Raw genomic sequence first — 14,811 nt, 5'->3', positions numbered from 1 at the left:
AGGGGGAAGATGATAGGATCCGTAGTCTAAAGAAGATCTGGGAATCCTAGTAAACCCATTTCCATAGAGTCTGAGTATTCTCACCTTTAATGGAAATGATATCAATACCTATTAAATCAGAGTGTTGCTAACATTAAATTAGACAATGCATGTGAGTGAAATTTATGGGTTACTGTTTTTAGAGGTATTGAAGGTCTCCTCTACTGTTTGACCGCATGTGGGCTGGTACTTAACATCCTCTCTTTCTAAGACCTGTTAAAGTCTTTTTTTTTTTTTTGTCTGGGAGTGCTCTATCCTTCAGGATCCTGGCAGGAAACAGATGGTGCACTCATACTGGGAAGAGTTTAATAAAGGGACTTTTTACAAAGGTGTGTGCTGGATTTAGGAAAAGCACTGAGGGATGTTGCAGTACCCCAGCAGGGAGCCATTTACCAACCCTAAGTCTGAAGGGGCAAGCAGAAGGAGTGTTTACCAGAATCTAGAGTTTTTGGAGAAAACCGTCTGACAGGAACTGTGGCCTTTGGTGGAAGGATGCAGTCAAGCCACAGAAAACTACCAGGGAGAGATCTTGGGAAAAAAATTTCCTGACCTCACTTTTTTCCCTTGCTTTGATCTCCTGCAGGTACTCACCACTGGCTGAATCCAAATGGAAGCCAGAAAGGAAGGGAACTCTTGATGCATCCGTACAGGTTGGTCCCAAGGCAGAGAGCAGAGGAGAAGAGTGGAAAGTGGATCTGGGCAAGCAGAAGGTATGGAGCACAGCCTCATGGCCTTCCAAACATGTTAACCAATAATCTTTATCACTCTGGTCAGATTTGGCTTAATCGACGGTAATGCAAAATTATGTTGTCTTTAGTGGCTCTACCTCCCCTTCTGTATTTTCTCTTTTTAGAAACGTTCACTCTACACTTCCAATCTGTCTTGTGTTCTTTTACTCCTCTAAGTCTTCTTGTGAAAAAAATGAACACAAGAAATTAATTCACACACTTAAATATCTTATGCCTAATTTTTATTTTTAAAAATGCATACTGATTTTCACTCCTGGGATGGCTAAGTTGCTACCAAACTGACTTCAGATGAAAAATACAAAGAACTACCTTTGAAGGCACTGGAAAGTGAATAAATGCAAGGAGATTATGGAGGGTGGTTGGCACTTGAAAGGACAAAGCAAGGAATTCCTTCCCTTATTTATAGTATTTTAGCTTAAGAGTTGGCTGTAGGCAATGTCCATAGTCTTTCTGGCCTGAAGAACTAGAGGAACGAGTTGAGAGCAGCTACAGCCATTGAAAAGTGAGGGGGAAATCTCTAAAAGGAGAGAGCCCGAGAGACGAGCCCTAAATTCTGTGTATAAACTTCCCAAATTCTTGGCTGATCCCATGAATGTATGTGGCAGACTACAAGCAGCTCTGTAAAGGATAAATGCACTAAACTGAGATAAAACCTGTTGCTCAAGAAAGAGTCCTTTTTAATTTATTTTTTTGCAATTTTGCCAAAACAAAAATATCATACTCTTTGGGAGAAGTATAATATAGTTCAGAGTCCTCACAAGAAATCCTCCACAATATCCAGGATACCATCCAGAGTTACTGACATACACAAGAACAAGAATGGGGTTCTTGACCTCTTCTTAAGAGAAAATATAATCAGTATAGATCAACCCTGAGATGGCTCAGGTATTAGAATTATCAGACATGGATTTTAAGGCAGCTATTCTAACAGTAATTAGGGGAAATTTTATATCTTTAAGGGCTTGTATTAGAAAACAAGAAAATTATAAATTAATGATCTAAGGTACTAACCTTAGAAATCTAGAAAGACAGAGCAAATTAAAACCCCAATTCAGTAAAAAGATGGAACCAATTAAGATAACAGAAATCAATGAAACTATGTTGGTTACAAGAAGTGCACTTTAAATATAAAGACAGGTGTAAAGTTGACTTTTGAAAAGATAGAGAAAATTAATAGACCCATAGCTAGACTGACTAAGAAAAAATGAGCGAACACAAATCACAAATATCAGGAATGAAAAAGAGGATTAACTGCAGATCCCATGGAGACATAATAAGACAATATGGTGACTACTCTTTTCCTCTGTGATTCCTGGGCTCTAGGATGCCAGAGTGCCCTGTCAACAGTCATAACTTATAGTTCAATGGGACTCTTGCTCTGTCTTCTGGCAAGAATGTACTCTTCAAGGGCCAAGGCCTCCAACTCTGCAGAGCCCAGAATTGTGGAGATGGGAAGGACAAAATCCCCCAGTGAGTCACTGGAAGCTATGGCAAATGGGGTCTCTCTGGTTTCCCCCCTTGGTTACACATTTGGAACACAGAAACATTTCAGAGCTTTTTGGTTGTGGATATTTGGGTACAGGAATACTGTCATTGAGAACTCTTCTCTGAAATTCCTTCTATAAATACTGATCCATCTCCCTCATCACTATAACCTGATTTCCATGTCTTTTTTCCCTCTGTCCATGTAACATACCTCAAAGCAGACCCTTTGCTTAAATAGTTGATCTACTTGCTCCCCTACCACTTCTGGAGGGGAGAAAGTGAGTAGAGTGAGGGAAGGAGCTGGGTTTATCTGCAGGAATATAGTTAATGCTCACTACATGCTCGTTCCCCTGTATTTCCCAGTCATTTTTGCAGTTAAGTCTGGCCCATGTGATTAGTTCTGCTCAGTGGACTGTGGGTGGATCTTCTGAGTTGAAGCAGTTAAGAGCCAGTGTACCTCCTCTGTGGCGCTCTTGCCCTGGTATGGCCACACTGGAGGCCACATGTTAGAGATAGTGCAGCTATGAGATGAAGGAGGCCTACCTAACACATATCAACTAAACCTTTATTATGCTAAGCCTCTAAGATTTTGGTTTATTTGTTGTGGTTGTGTTAATTACCTTGATTAATAAATCTATTCTCTCCACACCCACCAATCATAAACATTTTAGGACCTTAATTGTAAATGTGTTTACACTTGGAAAAAGATTAGTCAATCAAGACTTTATTGAGGGTTACATGCACTTAGGATTATGCCAGGTGTTTCACTATTGAGTGCCCACTCTGGGTATGTGGAACCTTCTTTCCTGGTGGTTGTGGCCTTTCTGGACCAGATAGAAGTTAAGATATTTTAAAAACATGCCAGGTCAGCTTATTCAGTTCTTACCAAGGCTTGGAGAAGGTTATAGCCTGCCCAGATATGCAGAGAATGTACAGTGCTACATATTCAGGGTTCTTCTTTGGCTGACTTTCTAATCCCTTCTAAGTCCCATTCCTAAAACTGGAACATCACCAGTTAATCTCTTAATGTATGTGCATGTACATGTACATGTACATCTTTCTGTGTATTCTCTGTCTAGCCATGAGTATTAATACTGCTGTCATAACAGTCTTGGGGTTAGTTTATGTGCAGTTCCTACTGCTGTGGTCTTTGGTTCCTTCTTTAGTCTCTATCTTATCAGTCTTTCACTTTGAATCCACACTTTGTGGCCTCATCCTTACAACTTCTCTAATTTCCTCCTTATCCTATTATTAAATAAAAGTTAATAACTCTATAATCAGGCCAGTAGAATCCAGCAGCAGGCACAGATGTTGGGTGATTTACATGTGTGATTTTGTGTCCAACTGTGAAGTAGGTTTTTTTTTCCCCCTCTTCACAGATGAGGAAATGGAAGCTCAGTGAGGACGCAAGAGAAATGTGATGTGATTCTCATAGGTACAATCTAGGTAGAGAAACAATATGGATATGAGAGAAGTTTTTAATAATAGCAATATTTGTATACTATAAACAACTAAACCTTGCTAAGAGAAATTAAAGGACAGCTATATAAATGTGGAGATATGCTGTATTCCTGGAATGGGAGACTCAGTGTTTTTAAGTTGTTAATTTTCCCCAAATTGATCCTATAGGTTCAAAGCAGGCTTTTTTTTGAGTAGCAATTAAAGAAGCTGATTCTAAAATTCATATAGAAATGCAAAAGATTTAGAATAGTCAAACAACTTTGAAAAAGAACAAAGCTTGAGGACTCCCATTACCTGATTTCAAGACTTACTATAAAGCTACTATGATATAGATAGAGTGGTAATGGTGTCAAGATGGACAAATATGTCAATGGATATAATGGACAAACAAGTCCACATGTATATGGTCAATTGATTTTTGATAAAGACACAAAGGGTTCAGTGGAGTAAGAGTGGTCTTTCCAACAATTGGTGCTGGAACAATTGGACATCCATATACAATAAAAGAAAAAAAAAACCTTTGATCTGAACCTTGAAACATATATAGACCAAAAAAGGATCATAGACTTAAATGTGAAATCTAAAAGAATAAAATTTCTGGAAGGAAACATAAAAGAAAATTTTGGTGCTCTGGCATTAGGCAAAAATTTCTTAAATTTCATATCAGAGACATGATCCATAAAATAAAAGCATATAAAAATTGGACTTCATCAAAATTAAGAACCTCTACTCCTTAGAAGAGAATAAAAAAGCTAGCTATTGGAAGAAAATATTTACAAATCACATATCTAATAAGAGATTTGCAAACAATACATAAAGTAGTAAGAGAAAAATCAGTTCAATTAAAAATAGGCAAAAGATTTAAACTGGCACTTTACCAGAGAAAACATCAGATGGCAAATAAATATATTAAAATGCTCAATATCATTATTTGTTACAAGCAAATTAAAACCATAATGAGATACTGTTACACACCTAGGAGAATGAAGACTGACCATGCCAAGTTGAGGATGTGGAGCAACTGGGAACCCTCATACACTGATGATGGATATGTAAATTGTGCAACCGTATGGAAAATAGTTTGGTAGTCTCTTAAAAAGCTAAACACATACCTACCATATGACCCAGCCATTTTACTCCTGTGTATTCACTGAAGAGAAATGAAAGTATTTGTCTATATAAACACTTGTACATGATTATTCATAGCAGCTTTATGGTAACAGTAAAAAACAAGAATCAACTCAAATGTCCATTGATAGATGAATGGACAAATTACAGTATGGTGTATCTATGCAATGGAATACTTAGCAATAGAAAGGAATGAACTATTGATACATGCAACACATGAATGAAATTCGACATAACAGATGAAAATGAGTCCAAACTGTATGACTCTATTTATGTAAAAATCTGGAAAATTCAGGCTATACTGTAGGCACAGAAAGCAGATAGGGGGATGTGGGGAGTGGGGAGTGGTGGGAGGGAAGGATTACCAAGGGGCTTGAAGAAATTCTTGGAGGTGATGTATATGTCCTCCATCATATTGTGATGGTTGTGGTGACAATTGTGGTGACAGTTTCACAGGTTGTGGTGTGGTTGTGGTGACAGTTTCACAGGTGTATAATATGTCAAAACATATTATACATCATATTGTACATCTTGAATATGTACAGTTTATTGTACATCAATTATACTTCAATAAATGTGTTAAAATAGCAATAACAATAGGGAATATTGAGAGGCAGGAGATGATAGTAGGGAGACTGAGTCTGGAGCCAGAATGCCTGAGGTACCAATTGTGGCTTTTCCACTTGTTAGTTGTGTGACTTTGGATGGGTTAGCTCTGGACTTGTTTTTCTGTATACAAAATGGAGAAAGTTCCTGCCTTGGTGTGTTGTTGTGAGTCTTGTTAGTTCATTAATGTAAAGCCCTTATGGTATTCCCTGGCATGTAGAAAGTACTTAACAAATATTAAGAAATCGCGTGCTGGGCATTATGCTGAATGCTTTATAAGAATTATCTCATTTAAACTTCACAATCCTATGAAATGAGTACTAATATTCTTATTTTATAAGTGAAAAAACTGAGGTACCAAGAGGATGTATAACCTTGCAGAGGAGGCAAGTAGCAGAATCCAGATTTGAATAAAGGCAGTCGAATTCTGCACGCTTTTAATCCTATGAATAAGTGTTAACAGATGGGGCACTGACTCAAGTGCTAATAAGAAAGTTGTCCATACAGTGTCCCTGTTTTCTAGGATGTTATTATCTGAGATATGTGAAACTATTGAAGACCAACATATTTGGGCAGCTTTCTGTGAGTTCCTCATGTAATTATTCCTGGCAACTGGCTCAGTGCTCACCAAACCTGTTTCTTCTTCCTGGGAACATGGTCAAACTGTATTTACCACTTCTCCTGTATCTAGTAAGGTCATGTGACTAGTTCTTGCCAATGGAACATGAGCAAAAATGGTTGTGTCACTTCTAGGCCAAGGCAGGTAGGAATGGGTGGGCTTTCTCCATTCTCCACCTCCCTTATTCCTGTCGACTAAAACATGACCTGCAATGAACCACCTTTGATGTGTTAAGCCACTGACATTTTGAGATTTGAGACTGTTTATTATAGCAATTAGCATATTCTGACTAATGCATTAGTCTTGTGCAATATTACCTTTGCTGACATATTCCATCTCTACAAATTTCTGAAATACAGGTCAAATACCTAGATCAATTCTATTGCTAGGAGATGGACCACAGAGAAGTTAGAGTAGAAGTTTAGTTAATAAAAATAATATATAGTTAATAGGAGATAATAGATATATGAACAGTACATGGAACCTAAGTGTTTCAATATTTAAATTCTTTCCAAAATTCCAATATTTAAATGTCCTTTATCTTACTCGTGGTAGTTGAGTGGTGGCATGTGTTCTTGGTTCAAATTCCCTATTGGCTTTTGCCGTGTGTGCTCCCTGTTTCTTGGGGCTTCAGTCATGGCATCAACTCTAGGTATTCCAAGACTTATAAAAAATTGAATCATTCCTGGCCCTCTCAGATGCATTAAATTGTCTTCCTCGGTTATTTTGAAACCTTCCATTCACATCTCAAAAACCTATTTAAAGGGACAGGTTGCCACCATCTGTTTTTCAACTGCCATTTCCGTCCCCCCCCCAACCTTCTTGCTCATTGGAAGGTTTGCCTTCCACTCATTTTACCAACTTCCCCATCTGTGGTGTGTCTTCTTTCAGACCGTATCCTGTCTCAACTATGACAATTCATGGTCTGCTGACAGTCTTCTGGTTCCTGGCCAATTACAGCTGGTTCATGACTCCATTAATCTCCTGGCACAAGAGGCTTCTCTCTGTTTCCTAGGGCTTCCGAATGAGAGAAAAGAAAAGGAACACTTACTTACCCTGGCTTGAGGACCATCTGTGACAGCCTGAACATGTAGCATTACTTTTATGTTCCATCTCTCCCTTTTCTAGTTCTGGATTAGGCAAAAAAAAAAAAAAAAGCCCAGAGACAGTACCTTTTGTCCTGCTTGAATTTGAGAGGTTTGGGGAGAGAACAGCTGTTCACAAAGCTGGACAGTGAGTATCTCATGCCATTGTCATGGAGAAGGGACTTGGTTCTGGGCATCTGGTTCTGCAAATCTGCTGTTTTTGGCAGAAGGTGATCACTTATGATAGCATTCCAGGGACTATCTATGAAGGAACATGCATGGGAGATTTGATCCTCTGGTCTCATACTCTCATTTTACTGATGAGAAAACTGAGTCAGATGGAGGGCTTCTCAGAGTGTGGTCCTCAGACTGGTGCCAGTCTGAGAACCACTTACTACTGGTTGGTATAGGTACGGAAAGCAAAAGTAAGAAGCATTTAGTTAAAATAAATGAGCTACAGGGATACATTGTACAACACAGGGAATATAGCCAATATTTTATAATAACTTTAAATAGAGTATAATCTATAAAAATTTTGAATTACTATGTTGTACACCTGAAACTAATATAATATTATAAATTAATTATACCTCAATTGAAAATAAAGAAAAGAAAAATGGAAAAAAGAAGCACTTAGAAACTTTTATAGTAATTTGAGAGAGAAATTTTAAGTCGATTGACACTAATAGTTTAAAGAACTAGGCTTATATTATATATGCCTCTTAAAAATTCTTGTATATTTAATGTATTTTATTTTTTATAACAAAATTATTTTTAGAACAATTTTAAATTTACGGAAATATTGAGAAGATAGTACAAAGAGTTCTCATAGCATCTGTCCAAGTTTCCCCTATTATTAATATATTACATTAGTATGGTGCATTCATTACAATTAGTGAACTCATATTGATACATACTTAGCTAAAGTTCATATCTTATTTATACTTCCTTAGTTTTTAACCTAATGTCCCTTTTCAATCCCAGGATCCCATCTAAGCTCCCACATTACCTTTTGCTGTCATGTCTCTTTAAGCTCCTCTTGGTTGTGACTATTTTTCAGACATTTGTTGGTTTTGATGACTTTGACAGTGTTGAGAAGTAGTGGTCAGAAGTTTTGTGGAGTGTCTTTCAGTTGGGATTTGTCTGATGTGTTCTCATGATTTAATTGGGCATGTGGGCTTTTGGGAGGGAGACCAGAGAGGTAAAGGGCATTTTCATCACATCATGTCAAGGCTACAAACATGACTTATTACTGTTGGTGTTGACCTTGATCATGTGGCTGAGGTGGTGTTTGTCAGTTTTCTCTACTGTAAAGTTATCTTCTCACATCTCCTTTCTATATACTCTTTTGAAGGAAGTCACTATATGCAGCCCACACTTAAGGAGTGGAGAGTTGTAATTTATTTTATTGTACTTTATAAAAATATAGTTTGTGATATATATTAAATATATATAGCGTGTGATATAAAAATATAGTTGGTTTGTGATAGATTGAAAACGAAAAAGTTCTTTCACCACTGATCATTTGAGAAGCACTGCTCTAAAAACCTGCTTAAGGGCACACAGATGAAGCACTGGAACTGAGCCCAGTGCTCATGGACATGTTGGCTCCAATCCCAGCTCTTTTCATTCCCCAGAGCCCAACCTGAGTATCCATCTTATTGTGGAGCCAAGAGCCAAGCTGGCTCTGTAATACCATAGACGACTCCATGATATTTCCATGGATCTTAAGAAGGGCTTCAAGTCTTAGTGAAGTTTCTGGAATATCAGTCTCACTGTGCCTTGAAATGTTACCTCTGAGCTATTGTTTATGTCAGGTTCAATGGCAAACAGATACTGAGATGGAAATTTGCACTCGGGATATTTATTAAAAGTGAGGGGAATGGTATTGGGCAGAAGGAGAAGTTGAAGGGCAAAGCAGTCCAAACAAAGGCTCTCATCAATGATATGGGGAGCACTGGATCTGGGATGTCCATTCAGAGTTGCTCTAAATTTAGGCAGAGAGACCAGGCTTTGAACACCCACACTGACCAGGTGTTGAATGCTGTCTGTCTTTGGGAAGGAGGTGTAACCTTGGGAGCGGTGGCTCCCTTAGCCCAGGGACATAACCTAGGAGGGGACTTAGCTGTGCCACCAGCAGCCTATACTTCTGGCAGCTAGGGGAATGAGCTAATGGGGGGATCTGGATGGCACCCCACAGCACTTGTTATAGATACTATTGCTGTTTTTATTTCTTTTGCCTTTGTGTTGTGTCTAGATTCTAGGAATCAGAAGGTTGTTTGCTCCACTCCTCCTTGAATTGTTAGCTGTCTCTAGTGCCTGAATGCACTAATTGTACTTTGGCTATGGATGAGGTAATCCAGCAAAGGAATGCTGGGAAGAGAGGCCATATGAGAAGGTTAGTGTGGGTGTAAACACAATGCAGAGGATTTGTATTTGTGCAATCTGCCTGCTTCTATGATTCATCTGGGACTCTGCACCCTCATAATCAGCAGCCTCCAGTGAACTAAGTGTTGCTTTCTAAAGAAAAATTGAAGCTGGAATTTCAGCAGGGAGGAAGGCATATGCCCAACAGTAATGAGTGCAAACAAACACACAATACCAGGGAAGCCACATAGAATAAAGCTACGGGAAGATTGTTATAATTTTTTTTCATGGAATGGGGTGTAAGTGACAGAACTGTTTTAATTGGTCAAGAATTTGTCTCTCCAGTCACTTGTCTCTCATAGGATCTCAAGCTTGCTCTTTCCCACCCATTTTGAATGGGGGTGAGACCAAGGGAATTTTAATTACAGGGCAAAAGATGGAATTTGAAAGCAGAGCAAATTTGGTACAAGTAATTCTTATGTAAAAAAACATGCTTCCTGTACTTGGCATCTTGCTTCCCCAACTCTGCCTGATGTTCATTTCTTTTATTCCTTGCAGTTTGAATTTAGACATGCATCTTCCCTTTCAGCTTCACCCTGGATTGGAGGATGCTTAGCATGAATGAACTCAACCTGGTTGATAGGATAATCTTATACTTAGATAAGGGGACTCAAAAGAAAAAAAAACCCCTTTCCCTCAAAGAGCCTTTTGCACCAACAGCCTCAGGACATGGCACCCACCATTTGGATTATATGTAGCTGTGGGACAGAAAAGGGTTAAAGGACTCAGAAAGCATTGCAATGGATTTTTTTTTCCTCTTGAGATAGCAGAATGTGATCCACCATTTCTGCATAATAACCACAGACATATTACCTAACTGAGCTCTGTCTAGGTTCTGGGCACTGTGTTAAGCACTTTATAGGCATCATCTCATTTTATGTTCATAATGTTGTGACGATTATTACAAACCCCTCAACACAGATGATAAAACTAAGAGTTGCAGAGCTTAGGTAAGTTACCTAAGTGTGGAGACGGGATTCAACTCTAGGTGTTGGATACCTTTGCACCACTTCCTGTGTTGCTTCAGTAGCCATGAAATTGGTAAGGGGGAGTGGTTTGAATAGGAAACAGGAAGTGTGCTCAGAATGGCTTCCTAGGAAAAAGGTCTTCTGAGGAACATCCTACTGTAAGCTCCTTCTTTTAGTTCAGGCCATTTTCTTTTAGTCCTAAAAGGAGAGACCAAAGGGACAATTGAGATCTGAGAGTCAGGACCTTAAGACTGAATTTGGAAACTCTTATATTGATCTGTCAGTTTGTGACATGAAGGTGGTGATGGAGGCCCATAGGTGTGGATAAGATTGTCCAAGGAGAGAAGGTACAGCAAAGAGGTTAAAGGGCACAGGCTGGATTCCTAGAAACCAACACTTAAGGGCCGTGTAGAGGAAGACAAACCAATAGGAAGGTCCAAAAGGAAGAGCCAATTTTGCTGCAGTCATCTAGGTCAGGGTGGTGTGTGGTCATTTAGGAGAGGGTGGTGTGTGGTCGTCCAGGACAGAGTGGGGTTTGGTCATCCAGAGCAGGGTGGGGTGTGGTCATCCAGGAGAGAGGAGCGATCAGAGTGGAATGATGCAAAGCTGTTAGGTTAGGTAACATCTCATCTTCTAATCGAGGAGAGAAGGAAGGGAAGATGGGAGGAAAGGCAGATACATTAGAAAGTGTAGAGAAGACAAAGTTAGGGAAGGTTATGTCAGTGCCCATATATTCTTAAGGAAGTATTATAGAATGTTCTTTGGGTTTTTCTGGCTCAATTCCTTCCTTCCCAAAGTATCCTTTCAATAGTTCCTCTCATGCTGTGCATGAGCAGGAGCACCTCAAGCACAGGGTAACCCTGCTGCGGACCTGCCAAAGTAATGATGCCTTGTCAGGGATAGGTGCATCTGAGCCTTTGTTGGACCACTGGTGACTGTGGTTGCACCACATGGCCCTGTTGGGTGGTTTTTCATCCCCTGAGGATGTTCTCCAAACTTTCTTGGAAAACTTTCTCAGAAAACTGGGTGATTTGACCTTTTGTCTTAGATAGAGCTCATTTCTATCCAAGTTTGTGTTCACTGCCAGTGGAGCATCCAGGGACAGTGGCATGTGGATATTCAGCTGACTCGTCTTTTAACTGAGAACTTGGGCTGAAGGAAACTCTTGTGAATGCTAAAGTGGTCAAGTGTTGGCAGATTCATGGTAAACACTAAGATCAGATGCTTGTGAGATATTCGAGATCTGTGCTTCCTGAGTGCTCACCTCCCAGAGGTCTTCCTTGCTCTTCAATGTTCTGGTCCCTACTAGAACTTTCCTGCTCCATTTATGTGACTAGTTGAATATTCTGTTCTTTGAAAAGATATGAAACACATAAGTCAGTGTAGTAGGATCTTTCTCATAATTTTTACCATATTTATATTTCTTGCTCCCAGTAATTCAGGTTATAACTGACTTTGTCTTTCCAGGGAAGTATACCCATAGCCTCATCGCCATGGCTAAAACAAGTCTATCCCCTGAGTCTTTCCTAATTACAATATGGCTCTTGAAGTTTTAAAATTTGTGAACAAAGCTCTTCTTTCCACAGCTAGAGATACACCCATAAGACAGCTATCTTGGAGAAATCTGATTTAAATTGGAAGCAAATTATAAAATATCAGTGTAAGATGTTTTCCTGGGAGCAGGCGTTTAATGGAGGTGGGAAGAGATTGCAGTAGTGGCTGGATGTTGGGTATTTTGCATACTCTATTCTAAGTCTATAACAACACTGGGCATTGTTCCATTTTATTGCACAGGAAACTGGGTCACAAAGAAGCTAAGAAATTAACCCGGGTCCCCTAGGGTTAATTATGTTAATTAAGTGGCAGTGCTGGATTTCAGATCTTGGTTTATCTGCCTCCAGTATCTGTGCTCTTTCTATTACCCAATAGTTCTCTAACTTGACGTAAAATCTTTTGGGAGATTTGTTTAAAAAGCAGATTCTACCCGACTCAGGGGTTCTAATTCAGCAGGACTGGAGTAGGGTCAGGAATCTGTCTTTAAAAAGTGCCTTCAGTGATTCTGTTGTACGGCTTGTTGGGAAATACTGGAGGGTAAAACAAGAAAGGGGGGCAACAAGGATAGATGGTGGGTTCCCCTCTTTGATAGTTTGGGGGCAGGCCCACACACCCCCTGAGGCTCACAGCCTTTCTAGACCTGGCCAGTGTTCTCCGACTCCAAAGGTGGGGGGATTCTCCTTGAGCTCTGCTAGAGGAACTTGCACTAAGGCAAGGCTTGCCAGCATGGAGGTCCAAAACTGGCCCAGAAGTTTTCAAGTTAGAAATGAAATTCCTGTTATCTTCTTCCAAAGGAAGGACCACTTACAACCACACTCTAAGCCCAGAAATGGGATCTTCCTCATCTCTGTGTTCTTAGTGTCTGGCACAAGTATCTGGCACATGGTGGGTGCTCAGTGTACATTGGGTCATGCGGGGTGGTGAGTGTGCTAGTGTCCAGTCCTGGTAGGTAGGGCTGAGGGCTTACATTTTTAAATATCTCCTGTTTGGAGGCCACATTCTGTTTGGGGGGGGGGCACCCTTCTGGCATGTAGCTCTGAGGAGGCATAGCTGAGAGTCCAGATGTAGCCAGTTTTCTAAGGTACACAGTGATGAGTGTGTGATAGCCTTTTTTCCTTCATAATGTTTTATAAGTTGAATCTCATTTACTTGTGGGAAAGCCCCATGGAGATTAAATTTCTAATCTAGTCAGCCTGTAATTATTTCTTTGGCCGATTACTGATATTTCAGGTGGCTCCCTCCCAATTCAGAGTCAGCAGTGAGTATCATTAACTTGCCTTCTAGTGTTTCTCCCAGATCATTAGTATGAGATGAACAATCAGGAGATTCCAAGAGCCTGAAGCTTAATCAAAGAATCGTGTCTTCTTGTTCTGAGATAGCGTCACACGTTCCACAGCTCTAATTTCCCATGCCTGCAAACGTCGAGTGCTCAAGTGAAGGCCTTTGATGATTTTCAATAATGTGATTCCATGTTTTATAGGATCCCATGCCTGCCCCCTGGCTCCAGCTGTACACTATATTTAAAGTAAACCACTCATGCAGAGGAGACACGAGATAACTCACCAACCTGATATTCAAAACTTTATCATATGTACAAACTCCAGGTTTTCCTCTTAGTCCATGTTGTCCGGAAAACTGAAAATGGTCCAGGCACAACTTAATGAAAGAGTTGGATGGAAGGCATCAGGAAGTTGTAGTCGCTACAGTGGCCTGGCAGGGCCCCTAAAAGAAGCAGTAGTAATATTTTAGCAAAATAGGGGCTCCAAGGAGACTGGACATCTTCCTCCCTCCTTCCCTCTCTCCCTTCCTTCTTTCTTTCTTTCTTCCTTTCTTTCACAAACACTTCTTAAGCTCGCCCCCCCACCGTATTCCAGCCACTGCACTAGGCCTCTGAGAATACAAAGAAGCAAATGACATGCCTTTGCATTTTGAGAGCTTAAGGCTCACTAGAGCTAATAGTTTGTCCAAGTGGAGCTGTGAATGGAGCGCCCGTTTTCTGAGCCATCATTTCTGCATCATTGACCCCTGACCTGGAGGCTGCTCTGATGCAGAGTGAAGTGGCAGGAGGTGCTTGAGTGCTGCTCTCCTGTATCACATGCCCCCCTCCCTCCAGCTCTCCCTTCTATCCAAGAATTTCCTCATTTAGATCAGAACTGGTTCTTGGTTTATGGGAGCGTGGCAGAGGGGAGGGGGTTCAGAAAGGTCTCATTTCAGAGTCACTTTTCTTTGGGAAGATTGGAACATGATTGCTGTGCAGTCAAAACAACTGCAACTCTGAGTGCTCATGGGTTTGAGGATGTGTAGCCACTGATTCTATAACTTGGCTACTGGTGGCTGGTGGTGATAAAGACAAAGAGAGAAGAAACCTTCATGTTGGAGAAATGCAGTGTTTGTAATGAACAAAACCTTGTAACATTTCTAAGAAATATCCAGATAAGTAAAATATTCAGTACACTGTGTGCTAGTTTGGTCCATACAATGCCTGTTTGTTCATTCACTCATCCATTCACCCATCCATCATGGTGAGCATTGGGTTTGGAGCTGGGTGGACATGAGCTGCAGGCCCTGCTCAGTCCGGTGACTGGGAAACCGATGTTTCCAAACACTGGATCTGAGTGTCTTGGCATCAGGAAGAAAAGGACTTGTGACTGCAGATGTCTGGTGGGTAGAGAAGGTGGCTCTTGGCATTT

The 14,811-nt window shown here is 40.3% G+C and overlaps 1 protein-coding gene across 8 annotated transcripts in view; it reads left to right on the top strand.

Annotated features, from left to right (window-relative positions):
- The window catches only part of RNASEH2B (ribonuclease H2 subunit B), a 798,611-nt gene that overhangs the window by 224,100 nt on the left and 559,700 nt on the right, over positions 1–14,811 (top strand). For 6 of the 8 annotated variants that reach the window (XM_079902671.1, XM_079902668.1, XM_079902673.1 and 3 more), the window contains one exon: positions 623–749. The gene's annotated coding sequence lies outside the window, so the exon portion shown is untranslated. Of the gene's footprint in view, positions 1–622; positions 750–9,493; positions 9,571–14,811 lie in introns of those variants that run through there. The other 2 variants (XM_079902675.1, XM_079902662.1) reach the window with 2 other exon arrangements.

Source organism: Stenella coeruleoalba, assembly GCF_951394435.1.
Source record: "Stenella coeruleoalba genome assembly, chromosome: 18".
Classification (NCBI taxonomy): Eukaryota; Metazoa; Chordata; class Mammalia; order Artiodactyla; family Delphinidae; genus Stenella; species Stenella coeruleoalba.
Note: the sequence above shows the minus strand (reverse complement) of the source record. Positions and strands in the feature narration are given on the sequence as shown.